The 13,077-nt window shown below is 45.5% G+C and overlaps 1 protein-coding gene across 1 annotated transcript in view; it reads left to right on the top strand.

Annotated features, from left to right (window-relative positions):
* The window catches only part of YAF2 (YY1 associated factor 2), a 120,055-nt gene that overhangs the window by 82,777 nt on the left and 24,201 nt on the right, over positions 1-13,077 (top strand).

The following is a 13,077-nucleotide window of genomic DNA, read 5'->3' as shown; positions in this document are numbered from 1 at the left end:
GCTTAACAGTGATCCTAACTCTCTTTCTCTCTGTTTGAAAATGCAGTTGAAGACACAGAGGGTGTGGCAGCTCCAGCAGGAGAAACATTTTGGCTCCTTGAAGGGCCGATACATTGACATCGGCACCAGAAGCATTGATCTCGATGGCTGCTCAGACTTCAAGTATGAGGAGGTCTCCACTTCTCTCGACAGAGAGCGCTGAAAGTAGGCCCCAAGACTGGTCAGCATCAGACCCAACACCGAATGCACTTATAGGTTCGATATTGCTCTTGTCGGCACCAAAGGACTATGATGCTGAGCGTTTGGGGGGGGGGGGGGGGGGGAAGCCGAAGAAACAAAAGCATCAGTCCTCTTCGACACACGGTGTCAGGGGCATCAGCATTGCCGGTACCCAATAAGTGCAGGCATTGGGAGGAGTGCTCCCCCTTTTGGTAGAGGTGCTGGCATGCAAATCTCCAAGCAGTCAGGTTCCCGCTTCGGCACCGACTCCTCAGGCTGCCTCTGTCCCTACTCCCCCACCTTTGTCGATGCCTTCCTTTGATGAATGGTACTGAGCCATTCTCAGGATGGAGCTGGTGCAGATCCTGCAGCTTCCCTCTGCTCAGGCATTGAGGGTGTGGATCAGCCCCATATTCTTCCTTGGAGAGATCCTTGGCATCTTGAAGGGCAGCAACATCAACCCATGCAGTACCGCTCTCGACATTGGGGGAGGAAGCTTCCTTGGAATCTGAGAGTAAGACTGTACCTTGGCACCCTTTGGCACGTGGACATGGTTCCACTGAGCTGGGGCAGGCACAGACTCACTCAGGCTAGTCTGAATATGGCGAGGAGTCTGACTAGAATCATTCATGGGACTCAGAAGAAGACTGTCATAATTTATGGGGTCCCTTCTGATCCCTCCCTGCCTCGAGAGACATAAATCACCTAAGGGTCTCTCACTGGTTTTCTCAAGGAGCTGGCTTTGGCCATCTCATTAAAGATGGAGGAGGAGCCCAGGGCAGAGATGTTATCTGTTCTGGACTATTGGTCGCCTCCTAAAGGGAAAGGGAAATGGGACTTGATATACCGCCTTTCTGAGGTTTTTTGCAACTACATTCAAAGCGGTTTACATATATTCAGGTACTTATTTTTTGTACCAGGGGCAATGGAGGGTTAAGTGACTTGCCCAGAGGTCATAGTACCATTGCACCCTATTCTTAAACATGCACTGATAAAGAACTGGGAATCTCCTCTCTCAGTGCAGGTCGCACCTGAGAAGGTGAATACACAGTATCGTATCTGGAAGGCTTCTGGATTAGAGAGGGCACAACTGCCTGACCACTCTGGTTGTCAAATCTGACCTCAAATGAGCTTGGAGCTCCAGGACTCATGCCTCGGCTCCCCCAGGTAGAGGCTTGGACACTTGACTTGTTTGGGGGGAAGGTTTATCAGGCCTCGTTGCTTATTGCCCACATCCAGTCCTACCAGCTGTACACAAGCCTTTACGTGAAATCTTTACTACACAGTACACTCAGTCATGCGGAGTCTCTCCCTCAGGAGCAGGGCGCAGTGCTTTTCCAGTTGGCCAGTAAGCAGCTAGAGTGCAAAAACGTATCTGGCCAGGGGCACTTACGATTCTTTTGATATAACGTCCAGACTCTCTGCCTTGGGTGTGTGGATGCACAGACTCTCATGGTTGCTTGTTTCTGACCTAGAACTAGCAGTTCAGGAAAGGTTGGCGGAAGTACCTTGCCAAAGAGACAATCTTTTTGGGGACAAGGTGGAAGTGGTTGCTAACTTCATAAAGAAACATATGGATGCATATAGTAACATAGTAGATGACGGCAGAAAAAGACCTGCACGGTCCATCCAGTCTGCCCAAGAAATGTGCCACTTTTTTGTGTATACCTTACCTTGATTTGTACTTGTCTTTTTCAGGGTACAGACCGTACAAGTCTGCCCAGCACTATCCCCGCCTCCCAACCACCAGCTCCGCGGCTCTGTTATCCAATCTCAGCTAAGCTCCTGAGGATCCATTTCTTCTGAACAGGATTCCTTTATGTTTATCCCACGCATGTTTGAATTCCGTTACCGTTTTCATCTGCCACCACCTCCCTCGGGAGGGCATTCCAAGCATCCACCACTCTCTCCATGAAAAATGACATTTTTCTTGAGTCTGCCCCCCTTCAATCTCATTTCATGTCCTCTCGTTCTACCGCTTTCGTATACCATCCTGTCCCCTGTCTTGGCAGCTGCATCCACCTCTTCTAGGAAGTTTTCAAGTGGGCCTGGGCAGTGACCCTACAACTCTCAAAGATGTAGATTTCCACCGCCTTCTTGCTCTGCCCAGCAGCCCCAGGCCTAGTTCTCTAGGCCTCACCAGTCTCGTCCTCAGAAGTCCCAGCCAGCTTCCCAGTCAAAGCAAGGGGCGAGCTTTTTAACTGGCTCCAGGAGAGCATAGCCACAGTCCAAGTAACCATCCCTGATGGCCTACCGGTAAGGGGGGAGGCTGAATTTTTTCCAGCAAGATGGCCCCTGTGTAACCTCCAACTGGTGGGTTCTTCAAATAGTCCATCTTGGTTATACCCTGCATTGGCATCAAAGACCAGCAAATTGCACACCGAAAGCATTTTTCTTCAGCACAAGCAGGTACTTGTAGAGAAAACCTCCACCCTTCTACTGGCCAATGTGGTTGAACCTGTGCCACCAGGGGAAGAAGGGAAGAGATTCTATTCCAGGTACTCCTTGTGCCCAAAAAGACGAGGGGGGGGGATTATGTCCCATTCTAGATCCAAATTATTCTCATTCAAATAGACAACCATATTGCAATGTTCTACTTGAACAAGCAGGGAGGGTACGGGATCCTATTCCTTGTGTCACGAGGCAGTGGGAATGTGGCAGTGGGCCTTTCTTCATGGAATGGCCCTCCAAGCCACGTACCTAGCAGGAAAGGACAACTGCCTGGCGGACAGACTGATCAGGGTTTCGAATTGCATGAGTGGTCTCCCAACACAGGCATAGCCCGCAAGATCTTCTGAGAGTGGGACACCACTTCTATGCCTTGGTGGATCTTTTTTGCCACTCATTTCAACAGGATCCTCCAGTTCTGTTTCAAGATCAGATCACACAGCAGAGAAGCATCGGATGCCTTTCTCCTCCATTGGGAGGAAGGTCTTCTGTATGCATATCTTCCAGTACCTTTAATAGAGAAGACTTTGCTGAAACTTGAGCAAGACCAGAGAACTATGATCCTAATCGCCCCTTACTGGCCAAGGCAGATCTGGTTTCCTCTTCTTCTGGAGTTGTCCTCTGAAGATCCGTTGAGATTGGAATGTTTTATGACCCTCATCACATAGAACAAGGGATTCCTTCTGCATCCCAACCTCCAATCCCTGGCCCTCATGGCTTGGATGTTGAGAGCATAGAATTTGAATTCTTTGCTGGAGGATATCTCTTGCATCTTGCTGGCTTCTAGGAAAGACTCCACTAAGAGGTATTACTCATTTAAGTGAAGGATGTTTGCCATCTGGTGTGAGATCAAGACTTTAGATCCCCTCACTTGTCCTACACAAAAACTGCTTGAATACCTCCTGCACCTCCCTGAGTCTGGTGTGAAAACCAACTCTGTAAGGGTTCATCTCAGTGCAATCAGTGCTTATCTCCATGTACGTGGTAAGCCCATCTCAGCAAAGCCTCTAGTTGGTCGCTTCATGAGAGATTTGCTGTTGACAAAGCCCCCTGTCAAACCTCCAACTGTGTCATAGAATCTCAATGTTGTTCTCACCCAACAGACAAAAGCTCCTTTTGATCCTCTTGATTCCTGACATCTGAAGTATTTGACCTGGAAAGTTGTGTGTTTGGTGGTAGTCACTTTAGCTCACAGAGTCTGTGAGCTTCAGATCCTAGTAGCTGATCCACCTTACACTAGGTTTCACCACAACAGAGTAGTTCTCCTCACGCACCCTAAGTTCCTGCGTAAGGTAGTGTTGGAGTTCCATCTTAATTAGTCAATCGTTCTACCAATATTTTTCCCAAAAGCACATGTCTATCCTGGCAAAAGTGTACTGTGTACCGTAGATTGCAAGTGAACCTTAGCCTTCTATCTGGAGTGGACTAAAGCCCATAGACAGCCCATCGAGTTTTTTGTTTCTTTTAACCCAGACCGGATGAGTGTAGCCATCTGGCAGATGCACAATTTGTAATTGTTTAGCAGATGCATCTCCTTCACTTATGCCCAGGCTGGGCTGACTCTTGAGGGGGTCATGTCAAGGCTCATAATGTCAGGGCCATGGCTCTGTTGATAGCCCACTTGAGGTTTGTCCACACATCACATCTTATTCCTGTCTTGAATAGAATACCCGACGTGACAGTTTAGTGTCTAGAATCCACCTCCACCCTTCTTGGCCTAGTTTTCTTCGGTTCCAGGCTGCACCTTCACAACTAGTATGTAAAGAGTTTCAGGTTAATTGACTTTTGAGGCCTTGAGGTTTCATATTCCTATTATCCTAGCATTGCTGTTTTTGGTGAGCCTGGTAGCTAGGGATTCCCAGATGTGAGAATACAACTGGCCTGCTTGTCCTCTGAAAAACCGAAGTTACTCACCTATCGCAGGTGTTCTCCGAGGACAGCAAGCCAAATATTTTCACATATTCCCCCCCCCCCTCCCCTTGGAGTTGAATTCTTTAGCTATTGTATATAACTGAGGGACCCGTGGTCACGCATCAGGTAGGAAGGTATCAGCACATGCATGGTTGGGACACTTCTAGAAATTTCTACATTCATCTTGCTAGCCAGTGTCTGCACCAGGCTGCATCGGATGTCACCCAGATGTGAAATTAATTTGCCTGCTGTCCTCGGAGAACATTGCTATGGGTGAGTAACTTCGCTATTCTGTCCCATCTTGCAGTTAATAGAACATTGTTATTTATATCATCCTATTGTACAGTGTAGTTCTAACCTGATAATTTCCTTTTCCTTGAATGCTGCTAGACCAGTGCAGACTAGTGGGTTATGTTCCCCTGTCAGTTATGTTCCCCTGTCAATTGATGGAGACAGAGAACCTGGAACTTTTCAGTAATGACATAGTGGTGCAGCCCTGGTCCTTGCCAGCATATTGCCGACAAACATAATTAACAGATAAAAAGGAAAATATCAATTGACCAAACACCCCAAACATTCTTTCTGCAAGGTCAAAATTGTAAACTAGAATCCTAATAGTAAACTGATATACAGAAAGGGAAGAATTCCTTCAAAACTAGTCCTGAACTGGTTTAGCAGGATTTAAGGAAAGGAAATAATTTCACTTTCCATATCCTGCTGGAGCAGTCCAGAGTAGTGGGATGTACCAAAGATTTAGGACCTCGGGGCAAGGCCTCTTCCAGAATTGGTCTTCCAAAGGCCCCATCTTTCTTGGCCAAAATATTTACTCACTAGTGCTTTACAAAGTTGTGCCAGCATGACCACATTGCTGCCTTACCATTATCCTCTGATGCAACTACCTGGAACTCTACCCAGGGTGCCACCTGAGCTTTCATGGTGTGAGTTTCAAGACCTACTGGAACACCCTTCTTATTTCAACAGAGATACAGATCTCATTTCCTCCTGATCATTCAAATAAAGGGTGATTTGATACTGCCTCACCCTCTGCTTAAGAGCAAAGGCAGTTAGGCACATAACCTGGTTTATCTGAAAGGGAGAGTTGCCTGGGATAAAGATTGGAACTGTATGCAATGAAATAGAATCTGCTGTGAAATACAAATAGAAATTACTATGACAGTTAGAAATATGCCTGGCTGAACAAATAGCTACCCAAAGAGTCTTCAAATATGACACCTCCAAAGATGTTTGTTTTAAAGGCTGTAAGGGCAGACGTGCCAGAGAATTCAGACTAAACCGAGACCTCACCACAAACGAGGGGAGAGGGGCCTCGAGACAAACCCCTCACAAAGACTGAGAAATACCGGTTAGGCTGTCAAATGGACACCTTTAATCTGTCCTCTATAGCAGGTAACATTGCAGTCTAAATATTGAGTGTCACGTTTGTGACCGTTTCCTTGTCTGTGCTCACCTCACCCTCTGGTGGCCAGACCTGGTGGCTGCAATGGACTGTCTGTTTCCTGTCACCCGTTCCAGACTTCAGGCCAGTTCAGTCCAGATCTTCTGGGCTGCCAGAATTGGTTTCCCTGTTTGTACCTGAACAGCACCCGTAGTTGCCTTGTGAGTGCTGCAGCTGAGCTTTAGCAGCTGATGGGCTCTATTAATCACCTAGAAACTTCTGTGTTTGCCTTTGCATCGTCTAAGGTCCCTGGTATGTGGGTGTGCGCTGTGCACTTCTGCCTAGTCCAGTTTTATTCTGAGTTCTTGTCTGGTTCTTGTTTGTTTGTGTGTAGTTAGCTTTGGTTTTACTGTTTAGTTCCTAGTCTTGTGTCTGTGTTCTTTATTAGTGGCTGCTTGGCACTTTTAGTCCTAACTCCCTCCTGTGTTTCTGTCTTAGTGGCTGCCTGGCAGCTTGTAGTCTTGACTCTGTTGTGTGTTTCCTGCTGGTATCTAGTTCCTGCCCAGTCCGGTAAGTCCTGCCGGCCGCCTGCACCCAGGGGCTCAACTCCTGGGGAAGGGTGGTCAAGTGCAGGTGAAGCCTTGCTCCAGTCCTGTGTTCCAGTCCCAAGTGTTCTTGTCCAGTGTGTTCCTGCCTTGCTTATCCCCGTCTGCAGTCCCTGCTTTGTGTATGTGTTAGCCCAGTGCTGGTTGGGGTGGTTTTGCCTGCCACTGCCGCACCTTGGCAGCGGCCCAAGGGCTCACAAACCTAGTTGCTGCTTTGAGACTTGACATTGAGAGAGTTTAAGGTTCAGACTTGGTCAAAACTTGCCTGAAGAAAGGCTAAAATAGCTGGAATGTCGCTCACAGTGCAGAAAGTCTACCCTCATCTTGCTGGAAAAAGACATCAGACTCTTAACAGGCCAAAAAAGATGAGGTTCTATGGGGTTTCAGCAGCACCAAGATTACCAGTGAATAGCTTCAACTCTTTAAACTGATCCTTTGAATGGCCAGGCCATAAGCCAAAAAAGGGTCTGGATCCCCCTGACCATAAGGCAACAGCAAGGGGCTTCCTGTTCTGCAAAACAAGCAGTCGATCAAAGTACATAGCAGTAAGACAAACAGCAGGCTTTCCTAAGGCCATGGATGAATTAATGCATCTATGCCCATGGAGCCAGAATCTTTGGCTGAAAAACCTAACTGTTTTGGTGTTCAGATAGGTCACCATGAGGTCAAAGACTTAGTGACTCTAGTGACATACTAGTGATTGAAGGTGCTTAAACCAAGCTTCCATTCCTCTGACTGTAGGACACTCCAGCTGAGAAAGTCTGTCTGAATATTCTGTGCCCTGAACGTCACAGAGATTGCACTCATGTTGACTTCCACCCACAGACAAAGGAGACTGACTCTTGGGCCATAGCTACACGCACAGTTATCCCTTATTTGTTTGCAAAACAGTTGTCATGGCATTGAGAGAATCTGGACCACTTGCCTATTACAGCTGACAGGAAAAAATTCAGCACCAGCTGAATGGTTCTGGCCTTCAACCTGTTGGTATTCAACAAGTCCTCTAGTTTTGACCAGAGACATTGGGCTATATTCCCTTGGCAGTGAGCTTCCTGCCCTGACAGACTGGCATCTGTGGTCTATACAGTCCAGCTGGTAGGGCAGAGTGGGTGCAGAACTGTTCCCTAAAGCAGATTGCACAGAGACTTCTACCAGCTGACCACCTGTTTACTGTTGCTGTTGGCGTAAATGCATTTTGAAGTTCTAAAACCTTGGAGACCATTATGAGAGAAAAGTTATCTAAAGTGACATCCATGGAAGCCCTTGCCCAAGGAACTACCTCCAGAATTACTGTCAAGGACTCTTAGGCTCGAGGAGCCATCTGAGAATACAACTCCCAGAACTGAGCCTGTAACTTACTTGAAGTCACCCATATTAGGTATACTTTTGACAAGGCAGTGCCAAAATTTGTCCCTAGATTTTATTTTATGTAATGCATTTTCTTATATACTGACTGCAAGCCTACTTGGATTGAGATGGGACTGGGTGGCTCTTGGTGTAGTTCAGTATCCAGTCCAGATTTTCCAGAACCTGCAGTGCCCTGAGAATGGCTGTATTTCTTTATTTATCTATCTATTCCACTTATATCCCTCATTACCTAAAAATCTAAACAAGTTACAATCAAGTGTCAACTTTTATTAGTTTTACTATCCCGCAGGCCATGTCATCTAGGCAACTTATATTCTATATAATATAGTGGTAGAAGGAGAGAGTTACATGAGACAGTTTCAGGGTAGAGGGGGAGAACTCCATTAGTGATAGTAAAGGTGGGAGGGGAAGGAGGATGAAAGGGAAAACTTGACTGTTTTGCTTTAAAAGTCACTAAGGACAATATCCACACATCCTTAGGGGTCAACAGAAAGCATCATTAAAAAGAAAGGTTTTAAGATTAACCTTAAATTGATTGAAAGAATTTGTAAACAAAGATGCTGAGTTCCAAAACTAAGGTCCTTGGACTGAAAAGATGGATGCCCTCGTTTGTTCATGTTTGTAACAGGGTATGAATAATCAATTTTGAGTGAGAGATCTGAGGGTACAGGAGGGGAGATATTGAATTAAGTGTCAAGAAAGGAAAGAGGGTTCACAGGCAGCCATAATTTTGAACACTAAGAGGAGCCGCTTGTAGGTAATGTGATGTGAAACAAGAAGCCAATGAGCTGATTTTGAGCAAAAGAAAATAAAAATGTTACAACAATTAAAATAAGACTTAACCCTTTAGTGTCCAATAGTCCAGTAATAAGCCACATGGGAACAGATTGATGGGAACATTGGATACTAAAGGGTTAAATTTCTCAGATTTTTACAATAAAACGATCAACATAACCCAGCAGAATATTGACATCCAGATTCATGCTAGCCACATTCTTTATCGGCATTAACATGAAATGCCAGTCGAAACAGATGAGTCTTCAGTTGCTTCTTAAAAATAGACAAAGATCTTATTTGTCTCAACTCCAGGGGATGATCGTTCCACCTTTTAAGTCCAGCAATATAAAACATATGTGAGTGATCTACCTCTAGATGGACTTGGTGAAATTATGGAACCATCCAATAAACATTTCCCTTGTGATCTAAGCACTCTCGGTGGACAATAAACTTTGATATGAATAGAAATACTTTTGAGGCGCATCATTATGTAATGCCTTAAAAACTGATAGCAGTATTATAAAATGTATTCGCCATACAACGAAGATGTAGCAGGTATTCTCCGAGAACAGCAGGCTTCGTATTCTCACAAGTAAGTGGGTGATGCTGATCCATGTCACCTGGTCTGGCATTTTGCCAAAGCAAAAAGAGAGCTATGTGAAGTGTGAGCCGTGCGAATGCGGTCTCAGGTCCACGGGGAGGTGGGAAGGACTGTGAGAATCTGAAGCCTTCTGTCCTCGGAGAATACCTGCTTCAGGTAAGTATCTTCGCTTTCTCTGAGGACAAGCAGGGTTCTATTTTCTCACAAGTGAGGAATCCCTAGCATCCCCGCTCACCGAAAACAACAAACATTGGTCAACAGGGCCTCGCAACGGCAAAGACATAACACAAATTAACCTGAAACTATATACAATCTGAATGAGAGTGCAGCCTGGAACAGAATAAAATGGGCCTAGGAGGGTCGAGTTGGATTCTAGACCCCAAACGGATTCTGCAACACTGACCGAACTGACTGTCATGTCAGGTATCCTGCTCAAGGGAGTAGTGTGATGTGAATGTGTGGACTGAAGACCACATCACAGCCTTGCAAATTTCTTCAATGGAGGCTGAACTCGTGGACTACCGATGCAGCCATGGCTCTGACATTGAGCTATGACATGACCCTCCGAGGCCAGACCAGCCTGGGCATAAGTGAAAGAAATTCAATCTGCCAGCCAAATTGAAATGGTGTGTTTTCTGATGGCGATCCCCATCCTGTTGTGATCAAAAGAAACAAAAAGCTGGGTAGGACTGTAGTCCAGTGCTGTCTTGTAATCCAAGGCGTGTAAGCTGCTTTCACCAGGATGGGCATGAGGTCGGGGAAAGTATGTTGGCAAGACATTTGACTGGTTCAGATGGAACTCAGACACAACCTTCGGCAGGAACTTAGGGTGGGTGCGGAGGACTACTCTGTTGTGATGAAACTTAGTATAAGGTGCATTCACTACTAAGGCCTGAAGCTCAGTGACCCTACGAGCTGAAGTAACAGCCACCAAGAAAACGACCTTCTGGGTCAAGTATTTCAGATGGCAGGAATTCAGTGGCTCAAAAGGCGCTTTCATCAGCTGGGTGAGAACGACATTGAGATCCCCTGACACTGGTGAAGGTTTGACAGGGGGCTTTGACAAAAGAAAACCTCTCATGAAGCGAACAACTAGAGGCTGTCCAGAGATGGGCTTACATTCTACACATTGATGATAAACACTAATTGCGTTAAGGTGAACCCTTACGGAGTTGGTCTTGAGACCATACTCTGATAGGTGTAGAATGTATTTAAGTAGGGTTTGTGTAGTGCAAGTAAGGGGATCTAATGCCTTGCTCTGACACCAGACGGCAAACCACCTCCATTTAAAAGAGTAACACCTCTTAGTGGAATCTTTCCTGGAAGCCAGCAAGACACGGGAGACACCCTCCAAGAGACCTAAGGAAGCAAATTCTAAGCTCTCAACATCCAAGCTGTGAGAGTCAGAGACTGGAGGTTGGGATGTAGAAATGACCCCTCGTTTTGAGTAATGAGGGTTGGAAAACATTCCAATCTCCACAGTTCTTCGGAGGATAACTCCAGAAGAAGAGGGAACCATTTCTGTTGCAGTTAATACAGTGTGATCAGAATCATGGTTCCGCGGTCTTGCTTGAGTTTCAACAAAGTTTTTCCCACTAGAGGTATTGGAGGATACGCATACAGAAGACCTGTCCCCCAATTGAGGAGGAAGGCATCTGATGCTAGCCTGTCGTGGGCCTGAAGCCTGGAACAGAACTGAGGGACCTGGTGGTTGAAAAAGATCCACTGAGGGGGTGTCCCACACTCAGAACATCTTGAGGGCTATGCCCATATTGAGAGACTACTCATGCGGTTGTATTATCCTGCTCAGGCTGTCAGCCAGGGTATTGTTTGTGCTCACCAGATAAGTGGCTTGAAGGAACATGCCGTGTTGTTGAGCCCATTGCCACATCCAGACAGCCTCCTGACACAGAGGGTGTGATCCAGTGCCACCCTGCTTGTTGGTGTAATACATTGCAACCTGATTGTCTGGATGGGACAGTTTGGTGAGATAGCCGATCTCTGAAGGTCTTTAGAGCGTTTCAGATTGCCTGAAGTTCCAGAAGGTTAATCTGAAGATTTGTTTCCTGGGCGGACCAAGCACCTTGAGTGTTAAGCCCATCTACATGAACTCCCCATCCCAGAAGAGTTGCATCTGTCTTTTGTCCTTTTTGTGGCTGAGGAATTTGGAATGGAAGTCCCAGAGTCAAATTGGATCATCACTGAAGAGTGTGTGCAAGCACTGGGGACACTTGGATGACATCTTTTAGACTCCCCATGACTTGATACCACTGAGAAGCCGGGGTCCATTGTGCTGATCTCATATGAAGATGTGTCATGGGTGTAACATACATTGTGGAAGCCATGTGGCCCAACAATCTCAAGATCTGCTGAGCTGTGACTTGCTGAAAGGCATGAAGCTTGGACACCAGCGAGACAAGATTGTCTGCTCTTGTCTCTGGGAGGTAAGCTCGGACCCTCTGTGTTTCAAGCAGGGATCCTATGAACTGCAATCGCTGGACAGGGTGGAGATGGGACTTGGGGTAGTTTAAAATGAACTCTAGTAGCTCGAGCATCCGAATAGTCATTTGCATGGTCTCCTGAGCACAGTTCAGTGAGGTGCTCTTCATCAGACAATCATCGAGATACAGGAACACATGGACTCAGAGTCTGCATAGCGATGCTGCAACTACCGCTAGACACTTGAAGACCCTGGGAGTTGACGCAAGGCCAAAAAGCAACACGCGATAATGAAAGTGATGTGTACCTAGCCAAAATTGAAGATGAAGTATCAGGATGTGAGTGTATGTATCCTTAAGTCCAGAGCACAAAGAAAATTGTTTTTCTGAATCATTGGAAAAAGGGTGCCCAGGACCAACATTTGTTGTTAGTAGAAAGTCCTGAAACCGCCATTTTATGCGGGGTCCAGATCGCCCTATGACGTAAGAAATATAATGATTGCATGTAACTGGCTAAAGCTATAGGTCTATTTATCCTAGACCATAGGTAAGGCCATTGTTGAGACGTAATATGAATTTGGAGATCATTTTCCCAAACTGAATGTAAACTAAGTTTGCTGCTGAAACTTTTTTGAATAATAAATTTGTATAATTGTGAAACTACATGGCCTTTGTAACAAACGCTGGGGAGAAAATCATGTATTGAAGGAGAATTTATACTTAAATTTAAAAGAGCCTTATTATGAGCTAAGCAATGCTTGATCTGAATCCATTTAAAATTCTGGTTGGTAGGCAAAAATTAGAACTTAATTCTTCAAATGGGGTAACAGTGTGACAAGCAAAAACATGAGCAATTGTCCAGATTCCACATTTAGACCAAACATCCCAGTATATGGGAAGATTATTAATTTTGATTAGAGGATTACCCCATAAAGTGGAATGTATTGAAGTGTTACTTGGAGTTTCCATATAGCTGTCGAGCTCATGAAGGCAAGAAAATGAGGAAAGAAATATATCATTAGATTTCAATTGCTTTGGTAAAAACAGTGGCAAAAACTTGGAGTTTAGAGAGGAGTCCCATAAGGACTGCTCCAATAATAGCCAAATAGGAGAGTAATGTAAAGGATTCACCAACCAGAGCGATGCTTGCTGCAAAATAAAAGCTTTATGATAAACCAAGAAGTCTGGAAAAAGAACACCAGCTCTGTCTCTAGTATTTTTGAGAGTTTTCAAAGCAATCTTGGGAGGTTTATTATCCCACAAGAATTTTGTTATGATATTATCTGAGAATAAAAAGATTTAGGGAAAAGAATA

Source organism: Microcaecilia unicolor, chromosome 10 (assembly GCF_901765095.1).
Source record: "Microcaecilia unicolor chromosome 10, aMicUni1.1, whole genome shotgun sequence".
In the NCBI taxonomy this organism is placed as follows: domain Eukaryota; kingdom Metazoa; phylum Chordata; class Amphibia; order Gymnophiona; family Siphonopidae; genus Microcaecilia; species Microcaecilia unicolor.
This window is presented reverse-complemented; position numbering and strand designations above follow the sequence as displayed.